Source organism: Canis aureus, chromosome 13 (assembly GCF_053574225.1).
Source record: "Canis aureus isolate CA01 chromosome 13, VMU_Caureus_v.1.0, whole genome shotgun sequence".
Taxonomy (NCBI): Eukaryota; Metazoa; Chordata; class Mammalia; order Carnivora; family Canidae; genus Canis; species Canis aureus.
This window is the reverse complement of record NC_135623.1, coordinates 64111025-64136151: the sequence shown is the minus strand read 5'-3', so window position 1 is coordinate 64136151 and position 25127 is coordinate 64111025.

Below are 25127 nucleotides of genomic sequence, written 5' to 3'. Positions count from 1 at the left end.
GCATAACAGATTTATTTTGTTCAATACAAATTGATTCAGTCAAGAGAAATAATAAACGCTAAAATGAGTGAGTCACAGTTTAATGAGAAATGGGCCATTTACATAATCCCAACATATCTCCTATAAAATAATTATTACAGAGGGAAAATGGTAATTTTATTGTAGAAAAAATTGGCAGCCACTACCTTAGTCTGGCTAACAAAGATTACATAATCAGTACTTGGACACATAGAACTTGCAAACACCTGATAAAATGCAATTGGAAAATAATAAATAAACTAGGGTCATTCCTGTGATATTTCTGCCAAAAAAATTAATAATCTGGGCTTATTCATGAGGAAACATTAGACAAATCCAAACTGATAAACATTCTACAATTGGCTTTGCAATGTTTCTGTGAGGTTGAAATCATACTGAAATAAACAAATAAATAGTAAATTCCTGGAACTCATGCTAGAACAAATAAATCAGCATCTCCTGACATGAAACCCAGAAATGATATATTTAAAAATCTCTTCTAGATGGGGTGCCTAGTTAGCTCAGTGGGAAGAGCATGAGACTTGTTCTTGGGGTGGTGAGTGTAGAGATTACTATAAAAATAAAATACACTTAAAAATAATCTCCTCTAGGTGATGTTAATTTTTAGTCACCTTTGATAACTACAGGTCTACATGAGGTAGAGAATAGTAATTAGCAGAATCAAGTGTCATGTTCTGGGTGGTATCACCAATAAGAAAAAAATCCAAAAGTGAATCATATGGAGCCTAAGACCTGTTATGTTAAATGCAGAGTCTCATGAAGTATATCTATCTCAGATACCGTATAAAACTATGACCATGCTTCTTTTCTCAGTCAAGTGCCCTGAGACTTCATTAGCAGAACTATTTCCCATAAAAATGCTGATAGATAATTAAGAGTTTTATTTTGTACTTGCTCCCTTGGCACATGCTATGGTCCAAGTTTAGTTATGTCTCATAATAAATGTGATGAAAGTTAATTATTATTATTATTAGATTTTCGTGGGAAGGAGGGCCGAAGACTTGCAATTCATGTAGAAACAGCTTCTAAAGACAGGTCGCTGAAAGCCAATCTTTGGGCATTAAGGTTTGAGAAGCTATCAGATTCCTACAGATAATACTGTCTCAATGACTTAATCTTCCTCCAATATTCACATAAGTGAATATTCACTTATTCGCCCTAATATTCACATAAGTGAGCAAAAGAGATTATGAATTCTACTGACATTCACAATCTGTAGAATCAAATTTGCCATTTTGTTTTCAGTACTCGAACATGAATCTGCATGAATAAGATGTAATCAGGGCCATTGTAGAATATTTGAGAGTTTCACATTGCGCACCCAAAAATGAACATATGCATTTAATATTCAGGTAAAAGATTTTGTTCTAAAGATACCATTGGCCTATGATAGACATAGACTACAGAGTTAGATTTCATGGACACTGGCCTTGAACCCTTTATTGTCCAGGGGCTTAGAGTTATTTTCCCTTTTATTTTCTTACCTTCCCTCAGCACCACTACAGCTGAACATGGTCAACAGGGCACCGTCTACATGAATTTTTAGCTCCAGTAGAACACAATTTGACAGTATTTCTTGTCATTTATTCCATACTCAAGGGAATCTGCCACATGATCAGTTATCTAATGTTTAGTCAAGTGGGCCAACTAATTTGATTCAATTATTTATAGCCCATGTTCGAGAGTATAAGACCAAATTTGAGAGGACAAATTAAGTATTTGAGTTTGTCGCTCTTTTGTGTTAAACTACAACAGATTGTCAGATGCAGCCACTTCATATGATCTTAGTTATATTATTTTATTTTAATTTTACTTGTTTTGCCAAAAGACCTGTCCCCTGTTTCCATGTGTTCAGAAATGCTAACTAGTTTTGGAATTTCACCACACCTCTCTGTGGGTCCCATCATGGAATTTGAATCCTTCCTTCTCCTTCTTGACTAGGTAACTAATTCCAAATACTATTCTTCTCTGAGTTCATAGTCTGCAAGCCATTCTAAGTAGCAATTTTTTAAATCAGTTAGTTCAAAACCAGGAAAAACAAACTTGAATATTGTTAGCAAAAAAATAAATAAATAAAAAATAACAAACGTATTTTAGAGTATTAGGAGCTCATACAAATGAAAGGATGGTAAGATTAGAATCAGAGCAAAATAGGGAGCACTGGGGTGCTATCAAATTCAACTCTAGGAATAGTCTTGATAGCAGTATCAGTGGGGCACTTCTCTTGGCATGAATGAATAACTATTCCTTCTGGTCTTGAACCATTTCTTTAAGATTCCAGATCTGAGGATAGGTCATCTGACTGCTAGAGTTTAAAATACGTTCCTACTCAGTGGCTCTTTTGGCACAACCATTAAGTGGATAGTCCCAAAATGCTCTCAGGAAATGTAAGTCTTCTGTAGAGGAATGGCAGGCACTGGGCTATAGTATCTCACATATGCACACACAAAAATAAATAATGAGATAGTTTTTGGTTTTTGTTTTTTTACAAAGAAAAAATGCAAAAGCACTAAAGTAGTCCTTGAAAATGATGTTAAGAGATGCAATAAGGATGATATGATTACCTTGAAAATAATCCAACTCCAAGGATTGATACAATCAAAGATAATTTTAAGTTATTAGGAATTAAAGGAATTGACTTTTCCCTAGTATTGTTTTCAAATATAATTTATTTAGAGTATATATTTGCCCAAGGTTTTTCCTCTTTTATTCTACTATCTCTAGATTCCTTTTTTTTTTAATTTAATTTATGTCACAGCACTTCTAAAACAAGATTACTTTTATGATCACCCACAAGCCAGAAAATAATATACATAGAGATATAGTTGACAGAAATAGCATATAATTTCAGAAATTTTATGAGTTACCCTCAGAACACCACTAATTAAAACTTAGGAAGTCTATTGTTCTCATTTTGAGAAACCTCTTCTAACAGATGACCCATGGATATATTTCAACTCTAAGGTAACTCTCCAGTAATATTACTGCTTCTGGAATTTTCAACTTCATAAATATTTATTTTAATTGTTCTTTGTAAAGATTATATATAGGGTGCCCAAAACTTTCATTTTTCAATGTTATTTTTATGATTTAAAAATAATGAATACTAATTAGAGAATAACCTATCTTTAAAAGCCATAAAGGAAAAAAATAAAGTCATAGTCCTATCACCCAGAGCTAATAACTTTTTTTTTTTTTTGAGAAAGTGCACAGAGGGTGGGGTGGGGGCTTTTATTTTCATGTTTTGTCATACACATTTATCCTTACCACTAAAGCTTAGTCATCAACTTCAATTAACCATTCACTAGAAACAGGCAAGCTATCAGCAGAACCCATTTCCATATTGACAGACATCAAGGTGCCCTGTGCTCTTATTATTAGGGAGCACAGTGACTATGAGGCAGAAAGGACGGGATTTTAGTCATTTGGAATCAACTCTATACTTATGTAGGAAATTGCTTTGGCTAAACTTCTGACAGCTGAAGTTTTTTTAATTAGTGGGCATGTTTAGGTATAACTTTATGTGGAAAGTCAAATTCCTCTAAGATAAGGAATACATGGATGGTATCAGAATTAAAGTAAGACACTTTCCAGTTTCTTAGGAGAATATGTCATTCTAAATAAGATTGTATTTATTCTTTAGAGAATAAATCCAGGTAAGAAGCAGTTTTATCCTATCTAAAATTTTCACTGTGAAATACCAACTTATTTCTATCTTCTTCTTGACTCTCTATTAAAAGAGAATGACAGGGAAACTTACTCATTGTAAAAGTCTTTAAAAAGAACTTTTCTAGATAGATGAGTAAACAAATTGATTTTAGACACATGTGAAACAAGGTAGTGTAAAAAATTCTAATATACATTTCTATCTCTTTTATTAACGGATATGACTCACAAAAAGTCTTGCTTGAAGCTTCGGTATTATCTGGTTCCTTATAAAACTCAGATGTGGAGGAGTATGATTGAGATAGAATCTTCACCTTTCTACTTAGGATATTGTATAATGATGTATCATCACAGCTTCCTTAAGCCTTAGTGATTGCATAATATATGAAGTGTGGGCTGTATTTTTTAAAATAGTAATAGGGATCTTAGATTTTAAGAGATGTGGCAACCCCAACAGTTTGAGTGATTCCTTTGAATATGTATTTAGTTTAATAATTTATTTTCATTTATTTCTTGTATCAATATTGTCAAACAACTGTGTCTCAGATACCAATAAGCTCTGAAATACAGAAATGTGGGGGATGATCAATTTTTTCAAAGTTTCTGCTGTCTTAAAGTTAATAATTACATTCAATGCAATGAGTGCAAGAGTACTTAATATAACAGGGATAAGTAGAATTGTGTGGTAATAGTTTCATAATTTAAGAAGGTTCAGAGATGCTGAGCCTTATATAGTTAAAAGTCAGTGGGAGTTAGTCAGGTGATGAATTGGGGGTGAGGGTGGAAGAGGAGCATTCCTGGCAGAGGACAAAGCCTGTAGAAGGCATGAAGGCAAGCTGTTCCCTAGAATATACAAAAATTTGCAAGTAGTGTAGTAAGATTTTTAATAAGACATCACTGGACGGGAGCTAGTCATAAGCCAATTTGTATGCAGTAGTTTGAAGTTTGAGTCTGAAAGATACTGAGGACTATGGAAAGTTGGAAGGGAGGGATTGGCATCATCAGTTTTTAATTTTAACTTTTTTTTAACATTGTGGAGGCAGACTAAAATGTGCAAAGAGTCAGAACAAGTTATAATTCATTGTAAATTTGCTGGAAAGAGGTCATGAGGACCTGAGTTATATAAAATAGACAAGCAGATAGACATAGGAAAGATATTTAAAAGTATAATCTATGTAGCTAACAATAAATTAGAGGAGATTTCTCTTAGCAGTTCCACCTGAATAGTTACATAAATCACATATGAAAATTACCTCTGTCAGACTACTAGGGCTGTATAGTAGAAATACCATACACTGATTGGCTAAACAAAAAACACTGTTTCACACTTCTGGAGTTTAGGAAGTCCAACCTCAAGAAATGGTAGGTTTAATGTCTGGTATGGCCCTCTTTCTGGGTCATAGACAACTGTGTTCTTGCTGTGTCCTTATAGAAGGGCATGAGACAGCTCTCTGGGATCTCTTTCTCTTTCTCTCTCTCTTTAGATTTTATTTATTTGAGAGAGAGTGAGAATGAGAGAGAGAACATAGAAGCAGAGGGAGAAGCAGACTCCATACTGAGCAGATGTAGGGCTCAATCCCAGGACCCTGAGATCATGACCTGAGCTGTAGGCAGACACTTAACCAGTTGAGCCACCCAGGTACCTCTGGAATCCTTTTTACAAGGACATTAATTTCCTTCATGAGGGTAGAAGTATTTATCACTACCTACATTGAAGCACCCATTAAAATAGTGCCATTATTTTATGAATAAAACTGTGGTTCGTTTGTGATGGAGGAATGCATGTTGGACTCACTCCGACACTAAGCAATTAGAAAACATGGAACAGTAAATGAAGCAATTGTTTTCTGGCATTGGAAAAGAGAGAGCACAAGGCCATGATCCTTAAAAGAAGAAAAACAAAATAATAAGCTCCACCATCACCCTGAGCTTGTACTTAAGAGTAGTAACCAAACCTAAGCATAGAGAGATGAAATAAAAAATGAAGTAGTGGATGATGATTTCTTTAGGATGTTCCAGCTAATGGCAGGGAAATGGAAACTTGATTGCTCTTGAGTAGTGGGTTCCACCAATGGACAGGAACTCTCCATTGGTCTGGCCAAAACTTTCTCAGAACTCACTTTCTTCTCTTTCCTTCATTCTCCCCACCCCCTTTTTTAATCCTATAGATGTTAGAACCACATCATTACAATCTGGAATTCCTTCCTGCCTACTCTTGTACTCTCCATCTTTATTATTCACAAGCATTTTCTTGTATATATTAAATGTATTATTATTATTAAATGCCAATCCCTCCTTTCCTTCCAACTTTCCATTACTTGTATTAGCATCTTTTTCTCTGAGAACCCAAACCTACACAGGGGGGTACCAGGAGGGTTTAAGAAAACAGATGTTTGAAAGGACTGATTAAGGACTGATTACTCATCAACTGGCAGAGGATCTGAGTGCTATGTGGGACGTCAGTAGATGATGGAAAAAAATGTAGTCCTCTTACTGAAGAGTTTCCTGGCAGTAACTTGGGAAAATGTTCTGGTAGAAGGGAACATCTTTACTAATATAAAGGTTCAGGTATTTGAGTGATACAGGAAGTGCCTACAATGGCAGTAGTAGAGTTGGCTGGTTGTTCCTAAGCTGATCAATGGCCTGCAGAGGAATAAAGTGAAACTGAGGGTAGTAAATAAGTAATTAAAATCTAAGTGCAAAAGCCAGAGAGCTTCTTTTATGGCTCACAAAAAAAGCCTTTCTCCCTTCAGTGGTAAAAAGAATGCAGCTAAAGGGCAAACTCAGGATCTGACAGGATTTTAGAATCTATGACATGTAAATGTTCAGCAAAGACAGGTCTGTGATACTAATTTATTAATCCTACTTGGAAAAAGTTGGGACCCTGAATGTGATGGAGACTTTTGAGTACATACTCCTCAGAATTTTAAGTCTTTGACCTGTATGAACCCTCAGAGCTTTCACAGGAGGCCCAGGACCTTGAAGTAAGGGCTAACTCTTTCCCAGTATAGGAGGAAACTACAAACACCATCCTTCCCCACTCCTCCATGAAAGTAAGAGCCATTCATACGAATGGTGCTCTACTCTCTTTTCTAGCTGCCAGTTCAAAACAAGGAGTAGATTTCAACATAACTCAGCTTTGGATATCCTTGACTTGATGAGCATGAAAATATTTACATCCCCCAAGAAACTTAAGAAATATCAAGCATGTACGTCAGGATCCAGGAGACTACTCTTGGGGCTGGATTTTAAAGGTTCAGGATTAAGTGATCTGAAACATAAGACTGGATAATCAAGGACTTATTGGCTTGAGGGACATGGCCTTCGACACTCTGGCATGGACCACAAAGGATGTAGCAAATGGATGTGCTGTTGCCATGACCCTTAGAATTCTAGAAAAAGCAATGGTACATTAATAAATAAAGTGGAAATGCCTGGCAAATGGTATTGATGATATTGAATTAAATGAAAAATGAGCATGCAAGATTAGATATTATTTGAGCCCAGAAGCCTCCCCCCACCCAGAGAATTATGCCCTTCAGAAAGGCCCAGAGTTAACACCAATCATCAAGACCATTAGGAACATTGTACTAGGAGGAATATCATCATCAAGATAGTTGGTTCATGCAGGTCAGGACTGAGCTTCATCCATCAATAGTAATGGGAATATGGAGCCACAGAGTAACAGAAGTCAGCTGACAGTGCTTAAATGACATTAGTTAGGATCCTGTAATCAATGTGATGGCTGTCAAGGTTGGGGACTGAGGTCCTTGACACACAGGGAATTATGGAGATGATTAACAGAGCATTGTGTCTGTAGGGTCAACCTAGATGAGTGGTCAATGAAAGTGCTGCTTAATATCTAAACTCAAAAGAAGGCATTAATGCAGAAGCATGCACAAAAAAGCTATTCTTAAAACAGTCATACCCCCTTCTCTGGTCCTGGACCTAGGCCACTTTAAAAAACTGGAATTTATTAACTAAACAGATGGCTGAGTCCTGGGAGAAAGATCATCAACTTCGTAGCAAGTACAGAATGCAATGGTTTCCTAAGTCTTTAATGAGATCTATGACCATTTATGCAGGTCACTGTACACTGAAGAAAGTATATATGCAGACATTTGAAGATAGTCGCTCAAAATTTTGAGTTGACATTGACCCAAAGCACTAACCATTTGTTCAAATGACATATACAGGAGCTTGGAATAAATGGAGTCCTGGCTGACTGTGGTTTCACTGGGTCTATGGATCCACAGTAGACTTTCCACACATTTTAAAACCATAACTGGGGTTGATTCTTTGGAAGTTGGATTAATTCCAACACTGGGTCCTTGGTGCAAGAGTTACACAGTATATACTACAAAAGACTAAGTGGAAACCTATGAAATTGCCTCCTGCCCTAGCAAAGATATTAAATAAAAAATAATATTGCCTCCTGGGATGTAGATGTGATTAGTTCTATCTTTATAGAACTAAAGGATGTGGACTTGATCTCTAACATCCTTGTTTAATTCTCCGGTTTAGCCCTGCAGTAATGGATGAATTTTAGGGTATTTCGGAAAGGTACTTTCAATTCAACTAGTGGTAGCCTCAATTACAATTCCCGTACTAAATGTGGATCATTCCTAGAAATGATTAGTGAGGCTTTCAGCGCATGATATACAGGCACTAGTTTAGCAAAAGTATTATTTCTATAACAATCAGGAAAAGGTAGAAGAAAGCAGTTCATATTCACATGGAACAGATAACAATATTCACTTATGGTTTTGCCCTTGGGCCATGTTTATTTTCCAGCCCTTTGACACAATACAGTCTAAAGAGATTTTTGTCTGTGCATTTCACAGAACATTAGATTAATTAATTACATTGATTTCATCATGCTGGTCTGGCAGGACAGGCAAATAATGGCTAGTATTTTAGAAGCATTGTTATAAAACATGCACTTTAAATAGTAGAAAGTAAACCTTACAAAAATTCAGGGGATATGCTGTTTACAGATGTTTCTCCCACTAAATCTCTTTTATATTTAATTTTGCTTGACTTCTATTCCTCAGGAATTTCAAATTATCATAGGCATTTTGAAAAAAGCAGCAGCATACTTAATAGAGATGAGAGTATTTTCCTCCATGGTTAGAGAAAGGGTAATGATGGCCATACTTAAAACTACTGTTCAATGTGTAATCAGAGGTCATATGCGGTACAAAAAGGCAAGAAAAATTAATATAATGTACACATTTTGGAAAGAAAGAAAGAAAAATGTTATTTATTTGCTCTCACTATGGTTGCATGTAGAATCTCCTAAAACTTCAATCATTTTTTTACTAGAATGAATATGCTAACTTAACAATTATGAAGTACAAATCCATCATATTAAATTAAATTATTGTTATGTGCCAGCATTGAGTAACTAAATCTGTAATTTGAAAATGTTGTTTACAATGACATCAAAAACTATATAAAAATTTAGTGGTTGATTTAATAAAAACAAGCAACATTAGAGAAAATAACAACAAAAAAGAATAAAAATAAAAAATGAATAGATATATAATGTTAATTTATGAAAAGTATTATCGTGTCTATTGTTCCTAAAATTTTCTGTAAATTTAATGCCAGTCTAATTGAAATCTTTATAAACTCATTGGGAAAATTGAAATGTTCAATTTAAAATGTATGCACAAAGAGCCTAAAATAGCAAAAAATAATATTTTAAATGATGTATAAAACTAGAAAACTTCCATTATTTCAAGATACCCTACAAAGCTAGGGTAATCAAAGCATTTTGATATTGACATAGGAATAGACATAGGTCAGTGGAAAAGAATGAAAAATTCAGAAGCTTCAAATATATTTCTTCACATATAAAGTCCATTGAGTTTTGACCATGAAGCTAAAGTATTTAATAGATAAAGGAAAATCTTTTCAACAAATAGTGCCAGAATGTCAAATATCTAGAGGGAAGAGAAAATGAACCTTGACATTTGCCTCACATCATTCCCAAAATTAAGTAGAGATGGTTTTAAAAATCTAAAACATAAAAGGTGTGGAATTAAAGTTTTTAGAAGAGAGAAAGGGAGACAATAACCTTGCCTTTGGAAGGCAAGCAAAGTTTTTTTTTTTTTTTTTTTTTTTTTTTTTTTAGGACAGATAGCATTCAAATAACATCTCTGGGTGCCCATCACACCTGTACTTGGCAAATATCTGAATTCTTTTGCACTGACCTATACCTTTTCATTCTATTGACTTGCCCAAGAAAATGCCACCATCAATTTCTACCCTGCTAATTTTACTTACTATTCAAGATTCTACAAATATGTATCTTTCTTTAAGTATATCTGTCCCACATTCTTTTCTTCACCTGTGCCCATCTCCTTCCTTGCTTTCACTGGTTTGTTCAAACTTTTATTATAGCATTATTTTCACAAAGAATGTATCTTATTCATTAATGTGTCACCCACTCTTATTACCTAGAGTACAGTTTGATGTCAAAATATGACCTGCAAAGAGTCTGAGATGCCTGCATTTTGTTATTTTAGTCCACACGGTTTGATATTTTTCTTTTTAGAATTGTTTTTACTAAATCTTACTTTTTAAAAACAAATCTAACAATAAAATGGTAAGTGAGTTGGAGATAGTTACCAAAAAAAAAAAAATGTGAATATGGTCAAGCAAGTAATGAAAGCCCTGAGATACACAGTGTCATCAATGATGGGAGAAAAAGTAGGAGACACAATACACTCAAAACATAATAATTGCTATAATTTCAAGTGCATACCCATTGTCAAAAGCAAACTTTTAAAATAAATAATGTGTACCAAAATTTCTAGTAAATAATTGGAAAAACTGAAATTATAGACTCATTACCCAAGCCATTCATTTATTCACTCATTTATGCATTTAATGATTTATCCTTTCAAAAATATATACTTCCCAAATAAATGCCTGAGACTAAACTTAAAATTTAGGGAGATAAACAGTTAAGTAAATATAGATAGATTTTTCCCCCAATTTTGTGAGAAATAATTGCTCTTCACTGTATAAGTTTAAGGTATACAGCATGATGGTTTGATTTACATATACTGTGAAATGTTCACCACGGTGGATTCTGCTAACATCCATCTTCTCATATACATGCTGTAAAAAAAAGGGGGGGGGGAACAGGTAAAACATTTTTTCTTCTGATGAGAACTCTAAGTATTTACTCTTTTAAGAACTTTCTTATATACCATACAATAGGGTTAGTTATGTATATATACACTAAGACATCTTTATCCCTTATCCGTTGATAGGCACTTAGGTTGTTTCTATGTCTTAGATCTTAAAAATAATGCTGCTATGAACAAGCGGTGCAGATATCTTTTTGAGTTAGAGTTTTCATTGGAAATATTCTTTTGGAATATTCTTTTGGAAATATTCTCAGAAATGGAATTGCTGGATCCTATGGTAGTTCTATTTTTAATTTTTTGAGGACCCTTTAAACTGTTTTCTTTTTTTTTAAGATTTTATTTATTTATTAGAGAGGGAGTCAGTAAGAAAAAAAGAGCATGAGCAGGAGGGAGAAGAGGGAGAAGGAGAAGAAGGCTCAGCAGGAGCCTGATGCCTGAGATCTGGGACTCCGTTTGTGGTCTGGGGACTCTGGAATCATTACCTGAGCTGGAGGCAGGTGCTTAACTGTCTGAACCACCCAGGTGCCCCCTCTACACTGTTTTCTATAGTGGTGGCACCAATTCCCACCAACAGTGAATGAACATTCCTTTTTGTCCACATCCATGCCAACATTTGTTATCTTTTCTTTTTGATGATGGCCATTCTAACAGGCATGAGATATTAGCTCACTGTGGTTTAAATTTGCATTTCCCTCGTGACTAGTGATGTTGAGCATCTTTTCATGCACCTTTTGGCCTTTCATATGTCTTTTTTAGAGAAATTCTATTCAGATCTTTTGATTTTTTAATTGGGTTATTTGAGAGTATTTTTGCCAGTGCTATATGTTTATATATTGCTGTAATTTTATTTTACATAATATGGATCTTAATACCTTATCATATATATATATATATAAATATATATATATATATGTTTTTCAAACATTTTCGTATTTCACAGGCTCTCTTTTCCCTTTCTTGATTGTTTCTTTTGCTATGCAGAAATTTTTTAGTTTGATGTAGTCTCACTTGCTTATTTTTTATTTTGTACCTTGCACATTAAGTGTCATATCCAAAAATGTACGACCAAGATCCATGTTAAGGAGCTTGATTCCTATATTTTCTTCTGGGAATTTTATTGTTTCAGGCTTTATGGTTAGTCTTTAATCCATTTCAAGTTAATTTTTGTGAGTGGTGTATGATTGAGGTTCAGTTTCATTCTTTCACATACCAATATTTAATTATCCCAGCACCTTTTATGAAAGAGACTACCTTTTCTCCACTGAATATTCTTGACTCTCTTGTCAAGTATTAGTTAACTGTATAAGCTTGGGTATCTTTCTGGGGTCTCAATTCTGTTCCCTTGGTCTACCTATTTGATTTTATACCAGTACCATATAGCTTTTTACAAAAACTTGAAATCAGGAAATGTAGTCTCCTGCTTTATTCTTCTCTTTCAGGAATTCTTTGGCTATTTGCAGTCTTTGGTGATTACATATTATATATTTCATATATATATAAATGAATATATATAAACATATATTCACATATATATGCATGGGTAAAATAGAAATATTATACATAATGTATTATACATTAATACATAATATATGTATTACATATATGTATTTCATAATATATATTATACATATACATAATATATTATACATATACATATGTTATGTATAATGATACATGTAAATATATACATGATAACCCAAAAGAGAACAGAGGCTATTTATCAAGATCTTATTATAACAAAGGAGTGATCCACAATCACTGTGTTTTAGAGAGTCAAAGGGAAGCAGAGGAGTGGGAAAGCTTTACATGAGTTAAAAAACATATTTATTTTTCACTGGTTGACTCTGATTTAGAACGGGGGCAAAAATAGAGAAACCATCAGTTTATCTATTTATTTTATGCATTTGAGGGTGAGAGAGAGTGTGAGCAGAGTGAGGGGGCAGAAGGAGAGGGTGAGAATCTTGAGCAGCCTCCAAGCTGAGTGTGGAGCCTGATATAGTCAAGTCCTAATCATAATTTCTATAGAGGTTGTTGTTTGGCTTTCTGGACTAGTTGTGGCAGGGCTGTGGGTCAGAGGTCTATCATCATAGAAAATCTGACCATTTCCCATTGGTGTCCCATCACATGTAGCTACATTTAGGCTCTCAAAAAAAATGCAGTTCACTAGCATCATGACAACTATGATAAATGCAAAACAAGTAATATCCCTGGTAAGATGCTTTGGAACATGGAACTCTAATTGCCCACCCAGGCCAAGAGTACAAATCCCAAAGTCTATCAGGTTCGTTCTTGAAGAGCCACATATATTTTTCCTTAAAATTATATGCAGACCATTTTACTTTGTCTATTTCATTGATTTCTATAATCATTGCTTCAGATGCTAGTATGATCAGTTAACAACAACAACAACAACAAAAATCTAGAATGATGTGTTGTTTTCCACTACTCATGTCAATGAGTTAATTGATCTATATTCCATCTATATAATCCAGAAATTATATTGTTAATAACTTCTGTGAAGGTTAATGATAAGCTTCTTGTACTGTTTCTCTTTGTGTGTTTCTCACTGTTGGGGACATTGTTCTGATTATTCACATAAACAAGTAAGCAATTAACCAGGTGCCTAAATAATTAATGTGATCTGCTTTTGGAGCTTATATCTGAAATTGAATTTCAGCCTGTATAATTTGTAGAATTAGGGTCTTTGTATACATATAAGTCTCAGATTACTATTCCTAGAGAGCATGAAGTTTTCATCTGAAAAACACAAAAGTAAGCCTGACCACAAAGAAAGTAGTATGCAACAGAGGCACATGGAGTAAGAAAAAGAGAAGTTACTTAGGGCATGATGTCCTAATCAAGGTCTTGCATTAGTGGAGTTACGCATTTGCATCTACGGTAGTTAGAAAGCAACTGGCTCATCACCCTACAAAATTTGCTTAAATAAAATTGGGAGTAATCTAAGGTTTGATTAATAAACAATAATAATTGTTTATTTTTCTAATAGAGAGAGCAAGTTCACAGATTAATTTTTTTTAATTTTATTTATTTATTCATGCGAGACAGAGAGAGGCAGAGACATAGGCTCCCTGTGAGGATCCCGATGTGGGACTTGATCCTTGAACCTGAGGACCATGACTGAGCCAGAGCAGATGTTCAACCACTGAGCCATGCAGGTGCCCACAGATTGATTTGTGTATAAGATTATCTTTCCAGGGATCCCTGGGTGGCGCAGGGGTTTAGTGCCTGCCTTTGGCCCAGGGTGCAATTCTGGAGACCTGGGATCAATTCCCATGTCGGGCTCCCGGTGCATGGAGCCTGCTTCTCCCTCTGCCTATGTCTCTGCCTCTCTCTCTCTGTGTGTGTGTGTGACTATCATAAATAAATAAAAATTTAAAAAAAAGATTATCTTTCCAGATAGGCACAACATGGCTGTGATTCTTTGGCATATTTTTTTATTATTATTATAGATACCTAATGATGGATGGTATGTATATCAGGAAGATTAAGAGCAGTGGCAATTATCCCAGATAATCTATAAATGACATTAGAACAAGTATCTTATAAACTAATATTTATTTTTTGAGTATAGTTGATATACAATGTTATGTTAGTTTCCTACTAAATAGGAGAAGATATTTACAAATTATATATCTGATAAGGGTTAATATCCAAAATATATGAAGTACTTATCCAAGTCAACACTAAAAAATACAAACAATCCAGTTACAAAATGGGCAGAGGACCTGAATAGACATTTTTCCAAGAAGACATAGATGGCCAAGAGGCACATGAATAGATGGTCAACATCACTGAGTACTTTTAATAAAGAAAAGATAAAAAGGCAAATTCAGATAGATCACAAGTAGAGATGTACAGAAAATGAGAAGATTCACTATAAAGAAGCTGATGCAAAACAAAACATGAATTACATAGAGATCTTGGTCTTAAATCTTAGGTGGAAGCTGTTCACTATCTAAGGACAATTGCTCATTCAGAAAATCTTAGTTCAGCTGTCTGTTTCTGAAGATCAATTGCTTCTAAAAATTTCTGAGGATTGTCTGGGTGGCTCAGTCAGCTAAGCATCTGTCTTGGTGTTGGCTCAATTCATGATCTCAGGGTCTTTAGATTGAGCCCCATATCCGGCTCCACACTCAGCTTGGAGGCTGCTAAAGATTCTCACCCTCTCCTTCTGCCTCCTCACTCTGCTCACACTCTCTCTCACTCTCAAATAAATAAATATAAATAAATAAATATCCTAAAGAAAAAGAATTTCTGAAAATACTCAGTTTGAAGAGTCTTATTGGAGTAGCCTTCAAATTTAATGGAATTCTGGATTTCTTATTTAGTTGTGTGAAATATGTACCCAAAGATCGATTCCCTGGAGTTTCACTACTGTATTTCTTGTTAACAATACCAAGTTCAAGACAATTTTTTTTCTCTGAAGTCTCTTCAAATAGAAAAAAAAAAAAAAAATCTATCAGTTGGAGAGCATGAAGAGACTGTTGAGAAAAATGCTGTGGAAATGTGGCCTTAACTTTTTGATGATAGTATAGAAACATGAATTCCTTGAAATATTTTTGTCATATCTGCTTTTAGTGAGACTGAGTTCATTATTCCTAAATATATAGGCCTCCCTGATTTTCATTTACTAGGAAGATATGTCTCCAAGAGAGTAGACCATATATGGTCATAAGAGCTAGTGAGAGTATCTTTGAGAGAGATATGGTCCAAAAGACTTTTCTTTGAAATTTTGGCATATGGCTTATAGGATACTTTGCCCTGTTTTCAGACCTAGTTTTACCATTAGATTTATTGTACCTCTCTAGGCTAACACAGTCATCTTTTGTCATTCATGATTTAGCATGTGACCAAGTATTATCAGTTTATATAGGTCAGGTAACCTAAAACAATTCTCGGTTCTTCCATGATTAGTTTCTGGTCATGCTTGGGTATAGAAATATCCTTAATTATAGATCTTGGGTCTATCCACTTGGGTCCAAGATTTAAATTCTATAATTTCCACCATATCTGACTCATAGATAGGATGGATTTCTAGGAGCAAGTGGCATTTGGGGTTTTACAAGCAACATTATGACAAAAATGGAGTTTGGAAAAGAGGAAGAAGAGAAATGAATTGAGGTTCAGAAGGAAAGAGACCAATGAGATAGGGAAGAAGAAGGAAACATGCATATAGGAAGGCAACCAGAAGACAAGGATGAGGAGATTTTACTAGAAAAGTGATCTAGTTTGCTGTTCCTTATGTTTGTTGAAGTTTTCTTTCGCTTTAATTAAAGAATGTTTTAGTCAATCAACTTCTGGATATGGATTTTATTTAGTGGCCTCTATATACAGAAAGAAAAAAGAAGAAAAGAAAGGAAGGAAGGAAGGAAGGAAGGAAGGAAGGAGGAAAGAAGAAAAAAGTTACACATTGGGACTGAGAAATTTTGTTTCTTTTTTTAAGTCACTTCTCAAAAGAGTAATTTTTTTCAAGTCAAATGTTCTCCAGAGTAGCCACATGTTGTTAGTTTGATATAGCTATGATAACAAAGTACTACAGTCTAGTTAGCTTAAATGGAAATTTGTTTTTTCAGTTTTGGAGGCTAGAATTCCAGATCAAGATGTCAGCTGAATTGGTTTCATATTTGGTTTCTCTGTTCTTTCCTGAGTGGGAAGTATGGGCAAAAATAAGAAAGCTTGCAATCATTAATCATATCCTAACCATCTTGAGATGATTAACATACAGGTTCTGTTTGACTACTGTATTAATTGCTGCAGTTAGAGAGTTTGCGGTCGACTTCTTAGGCTGGTTCCTCAAGACACTGGGGGTCAGAGTTCTATTGTCATATGTGCTCTGGAAATTGTCTTTTTCTATACTCAGCTTTTCATATATCATAGAGGACATATATTATGTAATACCACCTTTTCCCCTTTTTCCTCTATTTATCTATCATCTATCTATGATCTATGTATCTACCTATCTATCATCTATCTTTCTAGATACACACAGAGAGACACAATCTTCATGCAATTTCATGATATATACATTTTTTCTATTCAAAAAACATATAACTGAATTGTATTGATTATTCAAGAATTACAGAAGCATTCCTTAGGAATAATGTCGAACTAAGTTTGTATGTGTGGATTGAGGAAAAACGTAAAGCTTTGCTAGTAAAACAAAACAAAACAGCATGTGGAGTCTTGTTAAAGAGAGAAAGGGAAAGGATATTTTCTAGTAGGATTAGGATGCATGAGCAAAGACATCCAGATTATTTAATAAAATTGTGTGCAGGAATCAGTGAAATGTATTTAAACATAAAGAGAGGTAAGAGAATGGATGGACAAGTGGGCAATAGCTATACAATGGATTATCTGGCTAAGGAGCTTATGATTTGATCTTCATACGATGGAAAGATATTAAGCTTTTAAAGGGAATAGTGTTAAAATGAATTCCCTATAAAAAAATTTCCTACAGGACATTGGTTGATGGATTTCACTGGGTCAATATACAATCAGAGAAAATAGGTTTTAAGTTAGTTTAAGGATACTCAAATGGTAAGTGCCTGAAATATGGCAGTGAAAGGTAACAGAGATGAGAATAAGAAGTAAGAAGCAGAATCATGATTCAGTTAGGAAGTACAGACAAAAGATTTGTGTTTCAGAGTGCAGAGGGACAGGGAGGAGTTAAACTTTGTGGATAGATCAAATCACTGACACAGAAGGGGAGTACAGGACAATGGAGTAACTAACAATGTTGTTTCACGTTGAATATGTTGAGTTTACCTTTCCTCTGAGAGAGCTAGAAAAATATTTTCAATATGTATTTTTATGTAATCTTAAATTTAAGGAAGATGTAAGGGAAGATGCTAGGAGTTTGCAGGAGAAAGCTGGCACCATTACAGTGTTAATGAGACTAGGTAAAGTGGAAAATGACAGTAGGTGTCCCTGCACATGTTTATATAGAATTATTTCCTTCCTCCAAAACAGCACTTACAATCCAGCTCTAGATTTTTAAGTGGTTATTAGGTGCCTGGTGTATAAAATCCTGTTGGCATTTGACAGGAGAGAGTTTAATACCATGTTTACCATTCTAATTACAGTGCCTCACATAGCCCTAGAATGCTTTAATAGCTTAATATTTTAAATAAATCAATGAATAGAGAAATGGATGACAATATAATCTTGAGGCAAGCACAAATTTAAAGGATGTAGGAAGAGAGGGGACACATAAAAATGACCATGAAAGAATGGATGAGAAAATGAGAAGAATCACACAAGTGTGGTATCAAGGAAGGTAATGGAAGAGAGAATTTGAAGAAGTAAGTAATAAACTCTGCAGTTCAAATGGAACAGAAAAGCTTCAGTAAGTAAGAGCCTAAAATCAATTGGCTTTGACAACAGGATATTTGCAGATAGTAGCTAGAATTATTTCCATAGAGTGAGAAAGGCAACGTCAGAATGCAGTGGATTGCGATAGAGAGCAAATGGAAGAGAAAATTAAGACAGATTGTGGTGTACTCTTTTAAGAACATGAGGGAAAGAGTGCAGGAATTACAGGATTGTTATAGAAAGGTCAGGATCAAACAATGTATTTTGTTTGCAATTTTGAATCTAGGAAATTTTCACATGTTTTTAAGTTCAGAGGAAGTGTAAGTAAAGAGAAAGAGTGATTGAAGATGCAAGAAGGAAAAAAAAAAAGGAGTAACTAATGAGGCCAATTCCCTGTTGGGAGGAAATGTCTTTAGAAAAGAAAATAAAGGAGGTAACAACAGTGTGGTTGGAAAAAAAAAAAAAACTATTTACACGTCCTTAGGAAGAGATTTGAGTATGGGCAGGAGGAAAAAAAAGACATCAAATCTAATAATCTCCATTATCTAATGGCCAGGATTTTATTTTCACATTATCTGGTTTCAAATTTATATTAAGTCCCAGCATAAAACTAAATATACACAGATATTTGGATTTTGGATTCTGGATTGGGCCAGAATTAGAAAATAAGACAACACCAATTGTTCAACACTTCAGGCGTCCGTGGCAGGTCATATTTGTTATGATGGAAGCAACATGTTCTTCTATCTCCAATCCACTTGTGAATAATTTGATGTTGATACTTCTCCCATTGATTGATGGGATCTGTTTCCTGATCTAGTATCTGGGGGAAATGTGACTAAGGTAATGTGAGGTAATGTTAACCAAAGTGATACAGCTAGCTGCCTGTTTTCCCGGGGTACATCCTGGGAGCCCAGCTGCCACCATGTTTTCAGAGAACCCTGGCCATTCAGAGAAGTCATGAATGGCATCGTGACTCACAATTCCAACGGAGCTCCTACCCAACAAACCAGTTCCAATTTGTGAGCCACATGAATGAGCTATTTGGGAGCGGATTCTCCAGCCTTTGTTGAGTTGCCCAGGTGTTGCTGCATAAAACAAACATGAGCCATTTCCTATAATCCCTGCCTACACCGCAGATACATAGGCTAAGTACGTGGCTGTTGTTTTAAGCTACTGAAATGTGGATGTGTTATGCAGCAATATTTACTTAGAACAACAACATTATATATATTCTATTAAGAAGTTTTAAGCAGGACAAAGCCAAAAATCTCAAGGTCCATGAAGAAGTAGAAGTAGAACACTGACCATTCATCTTTTAGAAAATTCTCAATTTGTGTGTTCTGATGACAGAGTAGCTAAAGGACATTACCAAAAAGTATTATATAAGGGTTTTGTTTAAATGTTTATGGCTATTAGACTTGAGAAAATAAAGTAGAACATGGGATAATTTTTTTTTCTAAGAAGAGAAATAAGGAACAGAAAAGAAATACGATTATGACTTAACAAGTTCACTGAGCAGCAGATGGAGTTATTAGTGAAGGATGAAAGATAAAAGATAGGAAATAAAGAGACAAAGGTAGTGGGGTTAACAATCTGGAAAAACATCAAAGCATCAAAACTCAAAAGGAAGATGTGTCTATTCAAAAAGTGAATCTATTACTCAGATATTAGTAAGGCCAATACTGTGGGTGTTTTGAAATCAAAGTAGTTTCATTTGAACACCCAAACATGGAAAAGAAAACCATGTAGAAAATAGTGAAGAACTGAATTGAAAGGTAATAGAATTGATATATCAGCCTTTATATATTTAAATAAAGTCATATAGAATAGTTTTAATGCACTCTTAAAAGGTACTGTAAACCATTTTAAATGGAAATTTATATTTAAATTTAAATTAAACACCTTTGAGATGTTTCCTTTTATTCCGATCTCCTTTAATTAATAATTAATTTGTATAGAGAAATATTGAAAGAAATGTCTATTTCTATTATATCATATACAGAAGGAATTTTAAAGACTATAAAAATATGTAAGATAAAAAGGAAGCATTTTCCTGTGTACTATAGTATGAAAGGAAGATAAATTTAAATAATTAACAAATTTAGGGGCAAAATTAACTTTATAGCAGTATATTAAAACAAAATAAGTTTTTTAAATGTGATCAAGTTAATCTATTAATTTAATGAATATTCAGTAAGTGAGAACATCTGCCAGCAATTTTAATATATATCAAAAGTCACTAAAATACACTTAAAGTAGATCTCTGAAGCAAATTTCAAAAGATAAAATATTTCATTTAAATAGGAAACAGTAGTATTTGCCTCAAACTGAGATTTTGCAGGGTTTTGTTTGACTTAGAACACTATATATTTTCAATATATTAATGAATTAGAAGCTCAGTTACAAGTTAAAAGAGATATAATAAATCAATGAAAGTAAATATGTTTTCTAACTAGAAATGAGGCTGACAATTTGTACATTTCTAAGAATAATTGATTATTAGGAAACCAGTGGAAAACAAAATTTTCACATGCTATTGCATTAAATTCAGATAATTGGTAAGGACTCTAAGAAGATAAGAAAGTTGCTGGCTTTCACAAATATGCTGGTTATTATTATTGCAGTTATGATTATTCTTACATTAAAAGTGTGATTGAAAAGGCTTCAGGCATCAAACTTTCAGTTTTACTGTCTCCCATGACATTTATCAATTGCAATCTCAACTAGAGGATTTGAAGTAAAAAAAAAAAAAAAAGAAAGAAAAAGAAAGAAACTAAAGATAAAACCATCAATAAGTATAATTAAATAGTAAATTTCAGAGAACATGCTCACTGCATCACATCACATAGTGCTGTAAACATAAAAAAATATTTGCATAATGCCTATTGTCATTGATCCAAAATTATTTGATTTTGCACTATTCTTTTTATGTTATTAAAAGTCATGAAAACTATGGTTTTTTTTCAAGTCATGATCAGTTACTTCTCTCTCAAAACACACTTTCAGAATAGAAATATTTTGTACCTTAACACTAACAGTTCACTTCTGTATTACACTCTGTGATTTGATGGTCAAATATTTGTTTCTTTCTCTAAAGTTAATATCCCCACAGTTGTATTTCCTAATTTCCTGAGAGTGGCAAGCTACCCTGGTCTTTATAACATTTTTAGAAATATTGCAGATATTGATACAACTAACCTATCATTTCTTTCCTAATAATTACTACCTTAAGGTCTTAAGCTGAACAAATGAAACACAGAACTAGGATCTAAGAACCCGGAGATACCATTATCATTACATGAAAATAAAAAGGACATGACTGTAAAAATAATAAATGTTATTATATATTTTTATGTATACAACTCAGGTTATCTAAAGAAAAAAATAATTATTTGGTCAAAAATTCCTGAGATAGTGTCTAAAATGTTCAGAGAGCTTTAACTTTATATTAATTAGATATTCATCTAATTTTGTGAGGGGATGGCAGGGTTAGTATAGAGCTGGGAAAGATATTTTTCACTTTCTACCATTTTTATGTTTATTATATGAATGCAGTAATTATGCAAAAAAATAAATAAATAATTTGGAAAAGATGATGATAGTCAAAAAGCATTGTTAATGTCCAAGACAAACCTTTTTCCTTGTCTTTCTAGGTCATACCATAATTAAAAAGTGAAGATAAATCAAAGCATTTGAACTTGAAAGAATAATAGTGACTCAGGAAACATACTGTGTGAGGAATAAGGAAAGGAATCAATGTGTTCTGTGACCCAACGGATGCTGGCAATAATTCACTTTTTCAGTCACTGAGTTATACACCACTACTTAGGAACGCTCCCAAAATTGTGCAATTAGCAGATATTTAGCTATTCACTAAAAACCAATAATAATAAGAGGAGACAAGAATATCTTATCTAACTTTTGCTTATTTCAATAAAGAAGATTATTCAGTGTAATGGAAAATATGTACAGGATAAATCTTTTAAATAGTGGAACAACATACAAACAAATACAAACAAAACTCAATCAGACATGGATTAATTCAGAAATGGAAAAGTCAGAGACTCTACAGTTATTGAAAAGAAGAGACAAGAATCAAGACCAAATTTTGGCTAGATGGGTAACCTGGGGAAGTTAAAGAATTGATCATGTCTGGCTATTTTAAAATATATTCTGCACTACCTCGTAGCTCTGCTGACTTGAGAGCAGTAGCATTTTACTGACTTTACTGTTTTTGTGTTTGAATTAATCTACTATTACCCAAAATTGTAAACAAATTCTTGTTTAGAGTTAAATAATATTCACATATACATTTACATTATCAATTAACAGGGCTAAAGCTTATTTTCATTGGTGCTTACTTAAGTAAATGCTCCTTATTTTAATGGCATTTATAAAACTTTCATTTCCATTCTGGACATGTTTCAAAATGGTTATTTTACCCCTCTCCCTGCCCCAAATATGAGAATCTTTCTTGGATTTTAACTTAGAGAAACTAGTGGGGTTCCTGGAGGTAAAGGAAAAACTAGGTGCCCAGGAATTTCTCACTCTAATATAATCCACACCCAGCCTCCAACAATTTGTAAATTATTATCTAAATGTTTCTGTCAGTTTATGGCTCACAAGGACTACTGCTTCAAACAAACTAATGTCAATCGGAAGTCTGTGTTTTGCCCATCTCTCTATATTTTGAATTGACGGTTTGCTCTAGGACATCTATTATCTGATGGATCAAAGAAAAGCCATTGATTTCCAGTTTGTTTAGCTTTTTTTTTTTCTTGTTGATACAGTGAGAGTGATGACCTCCAAGCTTTTTATTTATCAGAGTAAGAAACAGAACTCTCCACACTAAACTTTAAATACTTTTTTAAAAAGACAATTTACCAAAAGAAAATATATAGATAGATATCAATGAATAGACATGTAAGAATATGTTTTAATTTTGTGCTCCTAAATAGCCTTCCAGTTTTTTCACAATAACATAAGTGTCGATTTGTTTTTAGTCACAGGCCTTGACACCCATACTTCTCTCTTCCCAAACATGCAAAGTTATTTTGAATTAAAGCAATTCTCAAATACCTCTTAGATCTTTAGAAAATATAATGTTTTAGTTTATATTTATTTCTACCATTTCTCTAAAAATTCTCATAAACTTGTTACAAAAGTAGACAAATTTTTAAGGTTATTTATATTTCTTACAGGTTTGCCATAATCATGACTTTATTTTTTTCAAAAACTGCTATTTTTTTTTTCTTTAGGAGACGTTATGTTTTACTCACAGTACTCCAATATCTTTCCAAAAAAATGTATGACTTTTTAGCCAGTTGTTTATATGAAAGAATCATAAATCTATTTATTAAAACTTCTGGAACAATACCTTATTATTTTATAAATAATGTTGATCCAGATAAAAAGATGAGAGCACAGTAATTATAAAAATATATGACATTATTTCTGTGACTCTTCTTTTTTTTTTTGTGACTCTTAATTTTATGATGACTCAATCCAGCCCTCCTACATTGTCTGAAGTTGCCAAAAAAAAAAAAAAAAAAGAAAGATTATAGAATGTGACATGAGAAAGATTGGTAAGAAATGAGATATTCCACAGTTCACTTCTTCTCAGATAGTCTCCTCATTCTCCCAGAAACATCGCGTGGTTTCCATAGTGAGAAGAAAGAAATGTAGGGAATTTTGAGGGTGCTAGAGTTAAATAAAATTGTTCTCAACTTTCAAAAGAAAATGATATGTGTTTTAAGTGTTGTTTTAAAAATTATATTTTTAGTACCAAGGTGGCTCAACTGGTTAAGTGTTTGCTTTCCACTCAGGTCATGATCCCTGGGTCCCAGTATTCAACCCTGCATTGGACTTCCCGCTTGCCAGGGTATCTACTTCTCCCTCTGTCCCTCCACCCACTTGCTTTCTCTCTCTCTCTCTCTCTCTCTCTCAAATAAAATATTTTAAGATATTTTTTTTTGTCTACTCACACATTGTTTACTTGGTTTTAAGATATTTTTAAAAATAAAATTATTTCTTTAAATGTAAATTCTTATTGTAATCAGTCATAATGAAACATGGAACTAAATATGACATCTATACCATTGGTAAATGTCCCCATTTTTTTAAAGTTCTGTGACTGGACCAATTGTTTACTCTGTTGTATTGGTTTTGCATACTGCCACAACTGCAGATCTAGCATCATTCACATGACTGGAATGAATTCCAGTGAAAATCCTTCATGAAGAATACAGAGGAAGTGAAAACGAAGTAAAATTGGTTTAAAGTAGAAAGAATATGGGGAAAATGACAAAATCCTGAAGGTTTAGAGGTAATATACATAAAAGCAAATGCTACTAGTGAAAAGCAAAAGTTGCTAGGAAGTTAGACAGATAAGAGGAGAGATTTTAAGAGCTGGGGTGGAGGGATTCAGACTATTTGAGTTTGTTAATTGCCTTTACTTGAAGGAATAGTAAATTTTCTTGTGACCCTATGAGAGAAGGTAATTGTGTGACATGGAGGAAGTCACCCATCAAAATTGAAGCTATGCTCCTATGTGCCCATTGAGACTTGGAGGCAGGGGCACTATCTTCCTTGGTGATTCCATATCAAAGATCCTTTTGAAACATGGGTAGCCCCAGAGCTTTGAGAAAGACAGTCCTAGGTTAGAAAACTGGCAAGAGTTCCTTAAAAAGATTTATTTTCTCAAAGAGGAATAAAAAGCATTTGCAACTGCAAGTTTTCTAAGTAAAAACACTAAGAAGAGAGAGAAGAGAGACCTGTGTGGTCAGGCCACTTGTGGTGACTGAAAGGTCAGAAACCTAGAGGCAAGAAGAAATTCCTAGAAAACTTGGTCAAGATGAGAGAAATGTTAAGGATATCTTGGTGTTTTAAAAACCAAATAAAAGCTGTGCACGCCTGTACTATTCC